The 16,008-nt window shown below is 37.9% G+C and overlaps 2 long non-coding RNA genes and 1 pseudogene across 2 annotated transcripts; 1 reads left to right on the plus strand and 2 right to left on the minus strand.

Moving 5' to 3' along the window:
- Positions 1 to 501: 501 nt before the first annotated feature.
- Positions 502 to 1,375, minus strand: LOC146722798 (uncharacterized). The gene is made up of 3 exons (XR_014924947.1): positions 1,352 to 1,375; positions 917 to 1,150; positions 502 to 796 (listed from the first exon to the last, which is right to left on the minus strand). It is a non-coding gene; the product is annotated as an uncharacterized LOC146722798 (long non-coding RNA).
- Positions 1,376 to 1,468: 93 nt separating this feature from the next.
- Positions 1,469 to 2,288, minus strand: LOC146722799 (uncharacterized). The gene is made up of 4 exons (XR_014924948.1): positions 2,198 to 2,288; positions 1,932 to 2,103; positions 1,691 to 1,854; positions 1,469 to 1,564 (listed from the first exon to the last, which is right to left on the minus strand). It is a non-coding gene; the product is annotated as an uncharacterized LOC146722799 (long non-coding RNA).
- An 8,701-nt stretch (positions 2,289 to 10,989) lies between these two features.
- LOC114944865 (uncharacterized) lies at positions 10,990 to 13,181 on the plus strand (annotated as a pseudogene).
- The last annotated feature ends 2,827 nt before the right edge of the window (positions 13,182 to 16,008 follow it).

A 16,008-nucleotide genomic window follows, 5' to 3' on the forward strand; every position in this document is an offset into this window, starting at 1 on the left:
CCTTGCAGCCTCCAACCAAGGCAACCCTGTCAAGGATATCTTGGCGACCAACAAAAGCCATCATCCCCCTTAAACGGATGTCTTCCGTTCGTGAGGGGCGGCCAACTCTGATCGTTCCTGATGACGGGAACACCTCCTTCATCTTTTCCGCAAGTGCGTCAGCTTTCACGGACGAGTCTTTACCTCGAACCGACAACAAGATGCTACCAGTTACCCCTCTTCTCATATGCATGGACTCAATTCCTAGCTCTTTAGCATCTATTTTAGACTTAGCCTCGGATAATACCGAGGCATAAGTTTGTAGCATTCATCATCCACACCTTTCATTTACACTCTACACTTTTATTACACCTTACACTTTTCACTGCACTTTTACACTTTTTACATCTTTATACATTTGTAATAACTTCAATTCATTAATATACATAATGTTTTTAAGAAAAATCAATATTTCCATAACAACACATTCATTCATTTATTTGTTACATATTAATTCTTTTTGTTCTTTCGCTTTATACTTTCAATGAATAAACATTACTTTTTCAAAGATCTGGTGAATTTATTTATAAGTCGCTACATTTTTGGTGACCCCGACGTGATATTAAAGCCGACGCATTTTAAAGGCTGATGCGGAATAAGTGCCAAGTGATCGTCGTATTTGAAGTCTGCGAAATATTATCATCGCTTGGAAGAATTGCTGGATATTCTGATTTTAAGAGATTCATTCTCCGGATCTTTGAAACATCAGAGGCGGATTAGTCCTTCACGGAAATTCTCAAATCATTTTATCGGATTCCTGGAACAAGAGGAAAATGCCAAGATAGATCACCAGTTAGACCCTGTTCGGATACACAGATTGATATCGATTTGGCGAGCGGATCAAATCAGGTTGGATCAGAAAATATTAATATTTTACCTTCTCAAACTGGACATCAGGTGAGTGATCCTATGTTACAAATTCACTCAAATGAGTTTCGTTTATTAAAACTACCGACTTTCTGGCATAAACAACCTAAACTCTGGTTTGCTTCTATTGAAAGTGAGTTTACGGTTTATCGAATTCGATCAGATGATATTAAATATAGTTCTGTCATTCGTCATCTTGATGAACAAGCCTTAGTAAACATATCTGAAGTCATTGAAAATCCACCTAAAACAGATAAATATAATTATTTAAAGAAAATATTAATAAATCGCTTTACGGATTCAGAGGAAAAACGTTTGAGACAAATATTAGCTGGAATTGAACTTAATGATAAAAAGCCTTCGGAATTACTTCGAGAAATTCGTCATTTGTCTGGAGGATCTTTAGCAGATAGTGTTTTGCAAATGATTTGGCTTCAACGCTTACCACATAGAATTCAAACGACTTTAGGCGTAGTAGAGGATGTTCCTCTTGTTAAACTTGCGGAATTAGCCGATAAAATTGCTGATCGGGACGGCAGTTTGCAAGTCGCGGAAATTTCCAATAATGCAAGTAATAAATCTTCGGATTTCGCGGATTTGCTACGAAGAATCGAAGCTCTTGAAGTTTCTCGTCGTCGAGATCGTTCCAAAAGCCGGTCTAGAGAGAATAGAAGATTTAGATCGTTATCGCGTAAGAAAGACAAATCAAATAAAGATATTAAAGATACATCAATTTGTTTTTACCATAAGAAGTTTGGTGATAAGGCTAAACGATGTACTTTACCTTGTTCTATGTCCAAAACATTCTTGGCTTCACAGGAAAACTAAAAACGCCGCTTAAGACTGAGGCTGCTTACGACGGTGTTTCTAACAATCGCCTCATTATTTTCGACAGACATTCAAATTTGAATTTTCTTGTCGATACGGGCGCTGATATATCGTTGTTACCTAAAAAGGTTTTATTGAAGCCGTGGCATACTAATTTAAAACTTTTTGCCGCAAATGGTACTCAAATTAATACTTACGGTTCTAAAACTTTAATTTTGAACCTCGGTTTAAGGAGAGAATTCAAATGGAAATTTTGTGTCGCGGATATTCAACGTCCTATTTTAGGCGCCGATTTCCTTTGTCATTTTAATCTCCTAATTGACATTAAAAACAAGAAATTGATTGATAATGTTACCGGTCTTACGAATACTGGAAAAATTCAAGAAGTTGCACATTTGTCAATTTTTACCACATCTCCTGATTCTGTGTACCACAAATTTTTAACCGAATTTCCAGGACTCACCCGTTTTTCTCCAATTTCCTCGGTAAAAACACATGGTGTTGAACATCATATCGTTACGGAAGGTTCTCCTAAATTTTCGACTCCCAGAAGACTTACTCCTGAAAAACTTAAATGTGCCAAGGAAGAATTCAAGTCTATGTTGGAGCAAGGAATTTGTAGACCTTCAAGCAGCTCCTGGGCAGCCCCTCTACATATGGTACCTAAAAAGGAACAAAATTCTTGGAGACTGTGTGGTGATTATCGTGCACTCAATTCAGTGACTATCCCGGATCGTTATCCCTTACCTCATATTCAAGATTTTTCTTCTTCACTTTTTGGTAAGAATATCTTTTCTAAAATCGACTTAGTTAAAGCGTACTATCAAGTACCCGTCGCTAAAGAAGATATTCACAAAACAGCTGTCACTACTCCATTTGGGCTTTTTGAATTTGTCGTAATGCCTTTCGGTTTACGAAACGCAGCCCAAACTTTTCAACGGCTCATGAACTCTTTATTTAATGATTTGATTTTTGCCTTTTGTTATCTTGATGACATTCTTATTGCTTCTAAAGATGAGAAAGAACATATTGCTCACTTACGCATTATTTTTGATCGTCTTCAACAAGCTGGAATGACAATCAATGTCGCTAAATGTCTTTTCGGTCAAAGCGAGATTTCTTTTCTTGGTTACTTAGTTTCTAACCAAGGAGTTAAACCTACATCCGAAAAAGTGAAATCAATTATTGATTATCCTAAACCTAAGACATTTCATGAATTACGCAGATTCTTAGGAATTATCAATTATTATCGTCGCTGTCTCAAGGATGCTGCAAATCATCAAGCTCTGTTAACAGAATATTTAAAGGACAGTCGCAAGAGGGATAGAAGAATTATTTCTTGGACTAAAGAAGCGGAATTAGCTTTCGAGTCATGTAAAGAAGAACTTTTACAAGTTACTACCCTTTCTCATCCTGCTCCTCATGCTCCTCTTATTTTAACTTGTGATGCTTCTGACTTTGCTGTTGGTGCATCACTTGAACAGTCTATTGACGACGATATCAAACCAATAGCATTTTTCTCAAAGAAACTAGACAAAGCTCAAAGAAATTATAGCACTTATGATAGAGAACTTCTTAGCATTTATTTGGCTATTAAACATTTCAGGCATTTTGTTGAAGGAAGACAATTGATTATCAGAACTGATCATAAACCTTTGATTTTTGCTTTCCGTCAGAAATTGGATAAAGCGTCACCAAGACAGATCAGACAATTGGACTTTATTGCTCAATTCTCTACAAATATTACCTATATTTCTGGAAAAATGAATTCAGTTGCTGATGCTCTGTCAAGAATTGAATCTATTTCAATGCCTATTATAGTTTCTTTAGAAGAACTTGCTAATTATCAGAAAGAAGATGAAGAACTTCAAGTTTTACTTTCTTCAAATTCTTCACTTCTGTTGAAGAAACTTATTCTTTCAGGATCAACCATACCTATTTATTGTGATTGCTCTTCGGAATTAATTCGTCCATATGTTCCTAAACTCTTACGCAAGAAAATTTTTGATGTTGTTCATGGACTCGCTCACCCCAGCGGCAGATTGACATCTAAACAATTACTACTGAAATTCATTTGGCCTTCTTTGAAGAAAGATGTGAAGGAATGGACTCGAACTTGTCTTCCATGTCAACGTGCGAAGATTTCAAGACACACCAAGAATTCTCCAATTAAGATTGCAATTCCTGATCAACGCTTTCAGCATGTGCATTTAGACATTGTTGGACCACTTCCTATTTGTCAAAATTACCGTTATTGTCTTACTATGATTGATCGTTTTTCCAGATGGCCTGAAGCTGTTCCTATTTCTGAGATTTCTGCTGAAACTATTTCTACAACATTTTATTCACATTGGGTAGCACGTTTTGGTTCTCCTATCAGCATTACAACAGATCAAGGTCCTCAGTTTGAAGCAGCTTTATTCAAAGCTTTAACAAATCTAATTGGATGCCAAAGGATTAGAACTTCTGCTTATCATCCTGCTTCAAATGGAATTCTGGAAAGATGGCATAGGACTTTGAAAGCAGCGATTATGTGCCACGAAACAACCAACTGGGTAGAATCTTTACCTTCAGTTCTTTTGGGATTACGTTCGTGTTTCAAAGAAGATTTAAAAGCTTCACCTGCAGAACTTCTTTATGGATCCACTCTTCGTATTCCTGGAGAATTTTTTATTGAAGAAGATTTTCCTGCAGATCCTGAAATCTTTCTTGAAAAACACAGGATTCATATGAGGAATATCAGATCATCTCCTACAAGTCATCATTGCAAAAGATCACCTTTTGTTCACAAGAATCTTTTTGATTGTACTCATGTTTGGATTAGAGAAGATACTGTTAGGAAGTCACTACAACCTCCTTATTCTGGCCCTTTTCCTATTGAGAAACGTATCTCTGATCATTTATTTGCAGTTAATGTTTCAGGAAGAGTTGTCAATATTTCGACAGAACGTCTCAAGCCAGCCTTCATTCCTAGAACTTCAGATTCTACTGAACTTTCTACCAGATCTTCAGCTCCTGTTCCTGCTATTTCAACTCCTGTTCCTGCTATTTCAACTCCTGTTCCTGCTACTTCAGCTCCTGTTCCTACTACTTCAGCTCCTGTTTCTGCTACTTCAAATCCTTCTTCTTCTTCTACTGTTGGAAAAGCTTTACGCACCTACCCACCAAAGAAGAAGAAAGTCCATTTCGCAACGAATATCGTCACTTGGGGGGGAGTACTGTAGCATTCATCATCCACACCTTTCATTTACACTCTACACTTTTATTACACCTTACACTTTTCACTGCACTTTTACACTTTTTACATCTTTATACATTTGTAATAACTTCAATTCATTAATATACATAATGTTTTTAAGAAAAATCAATATTTCCATAACAACACATTCATTCATTTATTTGTTACATATTAATTCTTTTTGTTCTTTCGCTTTATACTTTCAATTAATAAACATTACTTTTTCAATGATCTGGTGAATTTATTTATAAGTCGCTACAAGTTCTCTCCCGTTCCCCCCTCCCAACCGTCAGCGAAATCACCGACGCAGAGGAAGGGGGAGGAATTCGGCTCTTCCTCTTCGGAGCGGAAGTGCCCGTAGAAGGGATCCCCTTAGCAGAAGATCCCCCACGACGACGACGACGCCTACCCCTTGTACTAGCCCCGGGGGCAGAGGCATCCACCGAAGCCTTTGCAAGAGCAGAGGCGGCGGAGCCCCCGGCCACGGGACCAGCCGATGTCCCACGAACATCGACAACGCTTGCCCTGGGCGCACGCATGGGGGTCACTTCCGGGGAAGAGTCCCCAGCCCGCCCAGTGAGCAAAGGCTTAATGTTAGCCAATACGGCTGTGGATATGTCGACCCTAAGGTCGGCAAAACGCCTGTCCAATATGGACGACAGGTCCGCCATAGTTATGGGATGACTCCCCGCCAGAACCGTCTCCGCCACCTGTCCCGATGGCACTCCCGGAGATGATGCCGGACACGGTCGCTTCCTTGATCCCTTGTCACCAAAGAAGTATTCCGCTTCCAACTGCGGAATGGCCGCCCGGAAGCTCGCCATCTCCGCCTCAACCCTATCTCTATCGCGCTCCAAAGCCGCGATCCGATCCCGCAGTCCCAGGTTCTCAGTCCTCAACGCCTCAGTCTGTGGATCCGTCTCAGCGACGACCCGCTTGGCCATCTCGTCAAAAATACCCACAAGTCTCATTGAAGACACCCGAAGATCCCTGGCCACGACTTCATCGAGACCAGTGACATCAGATGCCTTCTCCACTTGTGTGGCAGACAACCCGGCCAACCTCCGAAGCTCTAAGTTGGTGACTTTTACAAGGCTCGACCTAAAAACCTCATCCGGGGGAATATTCTCTCTTCCCACCGCGGTAAGGTCTGATCCTAAACTAGGATCCAGCAGTCTATTGAGGTCCTTCAAAAGGACCTCCTGCCTTTCTGCACGTAAGACCCGCTCCTTGGCTTCCGCGATATTTACATAGTCCCCAGTTGTTTTGGGGCGACCACGCTTACTGGCGCGTCCGGCACACTTACCTCCAGTTTTTTTGCGGGGGTACTGCTTCCTTCCAGTTAGCAGCCGCTTGTCCGATACCTGGAAGTCTGCGTCTCTCCCATCGTCCTCCGGTGAACTCGGCGAAGAGACCGTGATGAAGCTCACCTCCGGTTCGCACTCACCGTCACTTTCACCACGGATCTTTTCCGGCGAAGGAATCTCTGAAGAAGAGACCCTCCCCGACTCCCCGGACCCACTCACCTCTGAGTCACTGAGTTCGATAGGGTCAAAAGACCGCACGCACTTATGTAAATGGCAAAACGGTGATTTGCCATTTACGCAGTCCAGCAAGAATCTCTCGGTATTCTTGGCAAGTTTTATATACACACCAAGAAACCGAAACTCGCGTATGTCTTTATCTTGGAGTAGTCGGTGAACATCAACCACAAGTTCACTCGGGTCGACACCCTGCTCTAAACTCTCCAAGGTTATATCCACCTTGATGAGCTGATCCTCCACTTCGTCTATATCCAGCTCACACGGCACTGTCACTTCCTCATCTGTGGCCCCAGCCGGCAAAGCCACAGACGACCTGTCGTATGATGACGACATGAGGGGAGCCAGGCCTACACCCCCCCCCCACGCCGGTTCCCAGTATCCAACCCTGGGAAGTCGTCTCTTTTCTTTGATGTCATCCCATCTGAAAAAGAAAGAAATTTGGTTTTTTCTGTCGGGGGTTTTCCTTCCCCTTAGGAGGTTGCCTTACTCAGCTAACGGGGCCTCCCCCCCGGGTGTTATCTTCGGTGTTTTCCTTCACCTAGTGCAGTGGACAAGTCCTTTTTAGGGCCTGCACGCCCATCGCACCTCGTTCATCCATCACCACACACTCCAGCTCGGGTACCTCGGGATTGCGACACCCGTACACTACAGGGATGAGTCTGTAGTGCCCCTGAGGGATCTGTTACCCCTGCATTAGCTGGTGAAAACGTAATATATTTTTAAATATTTTCACGACCCCAAAGTGCACCACGAGGAGGTTTGCAGATAGGATTTTACACTCCTTTTTTTTACTTTCTTTATTTTTTTTACTTTTTTTTCGAAAATTTTCTGTCTTCGAAAATTTGCCGCCCCCTCCAATTTGCCGCCCTAGGCAAATGCCTATGTTTGCCTCTAGTGTTAATCCGTCGCTGACTAGCACACGCTCATTACTCTACTCTTACCGTTCGACTTCCCTTATCCCCCATCCAAAAGAAAATTGGAAAGCCCTTTTTCCTTCCCTTCCTTCTTTTTCCTTTCCTTTCTTTCCTTCTTTTCCATCCTACCTTCTCCTAATCATTCTCCCGTGCTACTGCTTTTCATCTCTTCTTCTACGTTATCCTCATCCTTGTTCACGTCAATCTTATTTGAATTTTCTTTCCTGTATAACTTCTTCTCTCTGCCCTCCTCCACTTGTCCTTCATTTCCTCGCTTCACTCACTATCCCGTCATTCTTTTCCCTCATTTTTTCCGCCTTCCTCCGCCTTTCACATACTTCTTTCCCACTTTCCTTCACGATTCACAATCCTGCTTATCCTTCCCGTCTGCCATTTTCCCCCCTCTATTATTATTAATATTATTTAATAGTAATATATTTTTCAATTTTTCTAGCCAGCTGTGGTCTCCAAATACACTAGCACACAAATATGTTTATTTCTATGCATTTTCAATCATTTTATACAATACCATACACTATTTATTTGTTTTCTTAATTCACAGGTTAGATTGCTGGCTGAGATATTACTTACAATAAATAAGGGACGAGGTTTGTGTAATTTGTATAGTATAGTATTTTTCTTTTTAAGTTACATATTTTTAAATTTTAAGTAGATTACAAACTTTTGTCTTTCTTTATTTCAACTTTTTCATTTTTTTCATCTCATTATCATTTTTATTCGTTTCTTCCGTTTATATTTTATTTCAATATGTTTCGTTTAGCGAAAAGGCGCAGTCGCAAACCTTTTCATTTATTATCTACAGTTCATCGTCGTCGTTTAGAAAAATTAGAAAGAGATGCGCGTAATGAATTTCTACAGGAGAATTTAAAGATTGCCAGTGCTAGAGTCGATTCAGACTTTGTTGATGAAGGTCAAATTCTTGCGGAATCTAGTCAGCCAGGAAATGAGGAAATTGCATTTTATTCTAATGCATCATCTGATGATATGCAGTTTGATGAGGCATCAAGTTCTTCAGATGCTGCTAAATCTACTTCAGATAGTGATGATGCATTAGATACTGAGCCTCAAAATACTCGCGATAATTTTCAAGAACGCTTTGCTGAAGTCTTCGTACGTAGTAATATGTCTCATGCGCAAGCAAATGCTGTTTTACAGGTAGTTCGAACACATCCCTGTTTATCCACATTGCCAAAAGATTGTAGAACGCTTTTAAAAACTCCACGGATCACGCATCTCACATTTAACATTGCAGGAGGTGAATATCTTCATTTAGGGTTTGAGGCAGGAATTCTTTCCATTCTTGAGCAAACTTCTCCGGATCTGATTCCACTTGACACTTTAATGATAGGCTTTAGTACAGATGGTGCGACATTAGATGGGCAGGGCAAAATTCAAATGTGGCCGATACAAATTAGAATTGCAAATATTCCGCGAAGTAAACCTGAAATTGTAGGTCTTTGGCGAGGTACATCGAAACCAAATAGCGCGAAAGAATTATTTCAGAATTTTGTAGATGAAGTTCGAGATGTATTAAATCGTGGAGGAATTGCTTTCCGTAATTGTTCGAAAATCGAACGGTTGATTGTAAACTGAAAAGACCTAAGAACATTATTGCGTTAAAGCTCATGCAAATCGTGACATGCAACATGCATCATGCATCATTTTTTATTAATATTCTTTAAAATAGCGCTCGGCCGCACCGGTATACGTATACCCCGCGCCTGCGAAAAGAAAGCGCTTACGTTAAATCCCCGATAATTGTAAACACCGCGGTCACGCGAGAGGAGATACACTTTAGTTCCGATAACAATAAAAAGATTATTTTTCTAAAAGTAAACAATTACACAAAACGCTCTTTCGACCTCAGCAAAACGATAGAATAAAGAGGATTCTTCTCGACTATTCTAGAAACACGGGCCTATAAAAGCCTCCTCTCTCGTGATCGCGGCGCTCTTCTCCGATTGCTCGTCGCGTCAAGAGTGTGTTGCTACTGTTTGAAAAAGATCGCTTGTCTTTTTCTCTTTACCACGTCTAATTACCGTTGCTTGCGGAACGTTTAATTATTAATTACCGATTCGGCTATTTCTTTTGGATTCTCCTAATCCGTTAACTTTTTGTAAATTCTGTGCGGTTTTCAGTATTTGTATTTTTCTTTGTTTTTAGTTAAAATATAGTTATATTAAACGATACGTTTTGTCGAGTGTCGTGCTTCGCCGTCTTCTCGCTTCCGACATCCTTATCCTGCCTTCCGTCGCGCACAGTAATCAACTAAAAATAGTTCAATTAAGATGTTTCATAGCTGATTCTCCTGCGCGAGCTTTTGTTTTGGGTCATAAAGGTCACGGTAGTCTATTTTCGTGTTCAAAATGTTGGATTCGGGGAAATTGGCTTCGTCGTGAATGCGTAGCTTATCGTGGTATTCAGCATAGGCCCCGTACAGACGAAGAATACAGAAATAACATTGATGGAGAACATCATACTGAATCAGAATCTGCTCTGCTTCCTTTAGAGATGGGATTGGTAACTCAAACGGTTTTCGATTACATGCATACTGTATGTCTTGGTGTTGTTCCCAAAATAAATAGTGTTCTCGTCGATGGAAAATATAATCCAACTTTAAAACTTTCTGCTAGATCACTTGAAATTATGACTGCACGTCTACAACAAGTTGCGAATTACATCCCTAAGGAATTTTCACGAAAACCGCAATTAATGAAAAAATATGGAGGGTTTAAGGCCACGGAAAATCGTCAACTTCTTCTATATACTGCCCCAGTTATTTATTACGGACTTATAAATCCTACTGCAAACAAACATTTTCTTTTATTACATTCCGCAATTCGAGTTTTGCTTAGTTCTTCCTTATCAGAAGACCGTCTTGATTTTGCATCTACAGCATTAAACATTTTTGTAAATAGAGCAGAAGATATATATGGTCCAGAATTTCTCTCATACATTACTCATTGCCTTTTACATCTCGTAGATGACGTTAGACGTTTTGGTTCATTAAATGAATTGTCTATGTTTCCATACGAAAACAATATGATGTATTTCCGCAAAGCTTGCCGTAAACCTCATTAACATTTGCAACAGATTGTACATAGGCGACATGAAAATTTACAAATCACACAAAAAATTGTGAATGATCACAATAAAGTCATACATTCCGGTAGACCTTGGGTTAGTCCTACAGTTTTTAATGTTCCCTTAGATAGTCGCCAGTTTCAGATCTTAGACACAGGAAAATTTCGTCTATCAGTAAAGGATCGGGATAATACAATAATATTAAAAAATTCAAAGATTTGTCTTGTTCAGAGCATCATTTTCTTGCGTGATCATTATCATTTAGCGGTTAAAGAGTTTTGTAGAGTTGAAGATTTTTATGATATTGGTTTGTCATTGTCATCATCAGTAGGTACCTTTCGATGTTCTTTATTATCTGATGAAATTATTATAATAGATTTGAATGAAGTGCAGAATAAGTGTTTCCGTATACCTTATTGGCACACTGAAAGGCATATAGATCCTATTACTGATGTCTGGGTAGTTGCAGTTATTCTACATACTATGGATTAGGAACATCATTAGGTAGATTAGAAATATCAGTTCTAATTTTAGTAGGTGCATTCTCTCTAAGGCCTTTAAATCCATACATAAACTCTTACTACAACGTACAAACAAAAACGGAACATAGTTTTACGATTTTTCTTGTCGATTCAAGTTTATATGCGGGTTTAAATTTACGATCAATGAATGTAACGTAATGCATTAATTATGGAAGAACATGTGCGGAGAGTTTTTTTAAAGATGAGTCAAGAGCGAGGACGAGGAAGAGGAAAAGGAATGAACACCGAAGGGAAGACAGCGTCTGCATTGCAATTATTAAACAAGGACATCAAAAAATACCGCACAAAACACATACACAAACCTAACATAACTACACTTCACAAAAATACACAAAAACAAGCAGCCTCAGCATCATCCAAGTATCATTCACAATCTCCAGTATCATCATCCTTGCATGTTCCATCACCATCATTCTCATCACAACACTCAAATAAACACATGCCTCCTCCATCAGCACCATTACAACATAGATCCATTGTATCACATTCACCTTCAGTAACCACTCAATTATCCGCACAAGACATTACACCAGTACAACGCAAACAAACATTATCACGCTCGTCTTCATCAGCATCTATACAATCATTCACGCAAAAAGTCCAGCCATCATTCAAACCACCATCACAACAAACAAACAGTAAACAAACATTGTCACGCTCGTCTTCATCAGCATCTATACAATCATTCACGCAAAACATCCAATCATCATTCAAACCACTATCACAACAAATAAACAGGAAACAAACACAATCAGGATCATTTGTTCATGATGTACGCAGCCATCGCCTGTCCACACATAGAGAAGAATTGATAAAAGAAAAGGAAATAATGCAGTCTCTAAAGTAAGTTTTAAAAATAATTACAATAAAAATAGTCATTTATGTGCACGAATAAAGGCATTAAATTTCATTTTAGAATCATTATGGATCAACTACGTTGAATGGAAGAACGACAAATTTCTATAGAAAATAAAACCGAGTAAGTATATTAATGATTTTATTAAAGAACAGCAAGCAAAACTGAATACTTATAAATACATTAATTACATAATTTTATTTTTTTACAGTGAAAATGCAAAAACTATAAAAAGATTATTAAAAGAATCTACAATGAAGAGACCAACAAAGCCACAGGAGATCTCATTTAAAACTGTGGATGATTTCTTGGCCTTCGAAGAAGTTGATGAAGAAATTTATAATGATTTGGTAAGGATATATTTTGAAATATAATATTTTCTAACACAAATATATATAGTAATTTTTCACTTTATCAAAAATTTTGTATTAGGTGGGATACTTCATTTATCTTGGACGAGCCAATCCAATAGATTGCGCCGCGGAATATTTTCGCAGCGTATTTCCAGAAGACGAGGAGGTTTCATCACACCTCACTCTAAATGGAAAAAGTGGACAACGAGGGGGCTGTAAATTGCGGGACAGTCGCTTCGCTCAGGCATGTCAAGGTTTGTAAAAATACTGTCAGTGTATGATGTGCATGTGTCCTACATTAATTACGTTTACACGTCAAACTTAATTGAATTTAGTAACTTCCGTTTTGAGGTAGGCTAATCACAGTCATTCTTCTAAAAAATAAAACAGCTGTCATTGACCAACCTTATATGTCGTCTACAATGGGACTTTAAGAAAGAAATTTAAGATTTAAAAAATTGACAAATATTCATTATTCTTCTCTAAAGTCAATTGCAATTGGTTAATTTCTTAAATTTTAAATCTTAATATCCTATTGTAGATGACGCATTAGAACAACTAGGATGTTATTAAATTTGATTAAAGATGACGTAAATGTAATTATTATGGGTCGTAAAAATAAAAATGATCATGACCTTATACTTCAATTTTTTAAAGCAAATTCTGAAAGATATATGATTGTAATAATCATATGTATAACTTTAAGAATTTGCTCCAAAAAATTGAAGTATTTATCAAGTTAATTTTTATTAATACGCGGGGGGGGAGGGGTCATTGAATACAAAACTAAAGTGTTTTTTGTCTATATTTTTTCAGATGCCATGAACTCAAACAAATATTTTATTAATCCCAACAACGTCGAATTTTATGACGCCCTGGAAAAGGCTTTAAAAAGTCTTAAAACCAGAAAATGGCGTTACAATAAGAAACGGCGCCAAGAAAATGAGGAGGACGTCCCACCAAATCGACGCCGCCGAATAGACAACGAAGATGAGGTCTGTGTTTCTTATTTTTACTTTTACTTTTTTATTTTTTTTAGTTGATAATTCTTCCAATGTAAAGAAAAAAAGATAAACTTTGAACCAGTGCAACTAGTTCTAAAAAGAATAAACTTTATGATTACAGAAAACTACAGAATTTGAAGATATCGTGGAGACTGAGCAGGAGATCGATGATGACGAAAACTTAGAGAACGATTCACTTAGTGGCAACGATGAACTAACAGAGACTCAACACACGGAGGAAACTGAGGAGATTGAAGATACGGAGGACGCTCTCTGGTAAAAATATTTATATTTTCAAAATTTCATTAATTTAGGAATTTTACAATTCATCTATATATATAAGCACCGTCTGTCTGTCTGTCTGTCTGTACGCGAACTACTTCCGCATTTGTGGACCGATTTTCTCGAAATTGGTACCAAAATGTTGCAAATTTTTCGGGAGTGGCTGCTGTGGGGTTTTTTTTTTAATTTTTTTATTTTTATTTTTTTTTCTCAGAGGAGGGTATGTTTTTGCGAAAAAAATCTTTTTTTGCAATATTTCTGAACACATGGTATCAAAATGTTGCAAAATTTTTGGAGATAGCGACGATGCGGTTTTTTCAAGTGTAACACCTCCACCCACGCATCCACCCACGCATCCACCCACGCATCCACCCACACGCATGTGCATTTATGGACCAATTTTCACAAAATTAGTACCAAAATGTTGCAATTTTTCTGAGAAAACTGGTGTTTTATTTTTTTAAGTTTACGCCTCCACCCACGCACCCACCCACGCAATCGTATATTTATGAACCGGTTTTTTTTAAATTGGTACCAAAATGTTGCAAATTTTTTGGAGATGGCGACAATGCGGTTTTTTCAAGTGTTACACCTCCACCCACGCATCCACCCACGCGCATGCGCATTTATGGACCAATTTTCACGAAATTAGTACCAAAATGTTGCAAATTTTTCTGACAAAGCTGGTGCTTTATTTTTTTAAGTTTACGCCTCCACTCACGCACCCACCCACGCAATCGTATATTTATGAACCGATTTTTTTTAAATTGGTACCAAAATGTTGCAAATTTTTTGAAGATGACGACGATGTGGTTTTTTCAATTGTTACACCTCCACCCACGCATTCACCCACGCGCGTGCGCATTTATGGACCAATTTTTACGAAATTGGTACAAAAATGTTGCAAATTTTTTTGAGAAAGCTGCTGTGTGGTTTTTTAAAGTTTTATCCCACCCACGCATTCACACATTTATTCACAGACTTTTTCGAAATTTGTACTCAAATTTTGTTGGGGATGGCTACTATGATTTTAACAAATTTTTATCATCCTATTTATCCACCCATGCACCCATGTGCATACGCATTTATTGACTTGGTCACACCAATAAGTAATATTAAAAAAATTTGTGTACATGTTTGTGATTGCAAAAATTTGCAACATTTTGGTACTAATTTCGTGAAAATTGCATACAAATTAAAGGTTTATTTACACGAATTGCACACATAATCACAAATACGTACACAAATTTTTTAAAAATTACTTCTTGGTGTGACCAAGTCAATAAATGCGTATGCAAATGGGTGCATGGGTGCGTGGGTGGATGAATAGGATGATAAAAATTTGTTAAAATCATAGTAGCCATCTCCAACAAAATTTAACTACAAATTTCAAAAAAGTATGTGAATAAATGTGTGAATGCGTGGGTGCATACGTGGATGGGATAAAACTTAAAAAAACCACACAGCAGCTTTCTCAGAAAAATTTGCAACATTTTGGTACTAATTTCGTGAAAATTGGTCCATAAATGCGCATGCGTGTGGGTGGATGCGTGGGTGGAGGTGTAACACTTGAAAAAACCACATCGTCGCCAAAAATTTGCAACATTTTGGTACCAATTTTTTAAAAAATCCGTTCATAAATATGCGATTGTGTGGGTGGATGCGTGGGTGGAAGCGTAAACTTAAAAAACCCCACACACATACACACACAGAGAGAGAGAGAGAGAGAGAGAGAGCGTGTGTCTTAAAGAAAGAGAGAGGGAGAGAGATAAGGATAGAGAGAGCATGTGTCTTAAAGAGAGAGAGAGGGAGCGCGTGTGTTTTAGAGTGAGAGAGAGAGAAAGCGTGTCTTAAAAAAAGAAAATAAAATATCTGGGAGAAAGAAATAGATAACATAGTAGTCATCCACAAAAAAATTTAAACATTTATTTTGGTATAAATTTCGTGAAAGTCGAACAACAAATGTGGAAGTAGTTCGCGGTAATACAAAAAAAGAATTAATTTTTTGTGTTAAAACGGATTTAATATAGACTATATGAGGACCGCGCGAAGCGCGGTCCGAATAGAAAGGCTGGCTTTGAGGACCGCGCGAAGCGCGGTCCGAAAAGCTAGTAATTAATTAATAATAAATTCTGAAAAATTATTACAAAAAATTTAGATTTTTAAAACGTTCTTAAGGAAATTATAAAAAAAAATTTAAGGAATATTTAACATTTATATGTATACATGTAAAAAATTTTTATAAAATTTATAATATGCAAAATAATTCAATACTATTGTCAGAATATTTATGGATAATTTTAAAGTGTTCTATTTAATATATATATATAGTATTGAATAGTATTGAATTATTTTGCATATTATAAATTTTATAAAAATTTTTTACATGTATACATATAAATGTTAAATATTCCTTAATTTTTTTTTTTATAATTT

The sequence above is a fragment of the Nylanderia fulva genome, unplaced genomic scaffold, assembly GCF_048542155.1.
Source record: "Nylanderia fulva isolate GAGA-0341 unplaced genomic scaffold, ASM4854215v1 Scaffold270, whole genome shotgun sequence".
NCBI classification, from domain to species: domain Eukaryota; kingdom Metazoa; phylum Arthropoda; class Insecta; order Hymenoptera; family Formicidae; genus Nylanderia; species Nylanderia fulva.